Source organism: Triticum aestivum, chromosome 3B, assembly GCF_018294505.1.
Source record: "Triticum aestivum cultivar Chinese Spring chromosome 3B, IWGSC CS RefSeq v2.1, whole genome shotgun sequence".
NCBI lineage: Eukaryota > Viridiplantae > Streptophyta > Magnoliopsida > Poales > Poaceae > Triticum > Triticum aestivum.
Window position 1 is genome coordinate 772580108 of NC_057801.1, and position 1032 is coordinate 772581139.

Consider the following 1032-nt stretch of genomic DNA (forward strand, 5'->3'; position numbering starts at 1 on the left):
ACTGATCATTAATTGACTGCTTTGTTTCGTTTGTGCTTTTTCGATTTGTTACTAGGGAAAAAAGGGATACCAACGCTTCTTAGATGACATAAAGCACCTTCCTAGGTGCGAGATATTGGACGTATCTTCCTCATTTAAGGGGCACCGCTGCTTCCTGTCAACCATGCTACATCTACTGAAGAGAGCTAGAGGTGTAAGGAAGCTGGTGTTTGACAACCCTATGGAGGTAACCGCACTTTTCGACGATTTTAAATATGTGACTTCCTATCCAGAATTGAAATAGCATCATGATTGGTGCAAATTAATATCTGAATTTCCTTCTCCCTAGTTAACCTTAATTAGTTTTGCGGCAGGAGGCTCCCACAGCATATATAGCCGGAATCCCTCACTTGGTGTTCACCATTTGTCTCGGTTTTATGAGGGGCACTATATATGTCTATGTTAAAAAGCGATAGTTGGTGATTCGTTTATTAATTTGTGGTGGACATGTGGGAGTATGACCAATAAGGAACGATGCAAGAGCAAAGTTAAGATCTACTAGGAGGAATATGTTTACTCATTTCGGTGGAAAATGTTAGCATCCATCTACTATTTGCGGCCATTTCGTACATATAGTACTCTTTATGATACTACATTATTTGGGGCCATCAATGAATCGTTTATTTTCCTACATATAGTTCTCTTTCTGATACTAATTTTTTTGATTTTCAGAGTTACCCATACTCGTCAGCTTGCCCTTGTCGCTTACTGAAGGAAGACATGGCAGATGAAATAAACCTTAGTTCAATTAAAGAGATAAATATCAATACATTCAATGGGGAAGACGAGCAGATGAAATTCATTGAAATGTTGACATCCAGATGCACCGAACTTCAAACTATGGAAATTAGATTAGCAAGCCATGTTTCCCAATTAAGTGAGGAGGTACGTGAGAAGATTGAGATTATGTGTGGTCATGGAGTCAAACTCAAAATTATGTAAGTCTAAGTTAGCTGCGAAGATATGCAGAATGTAATGGGTGTTAATTAGGTG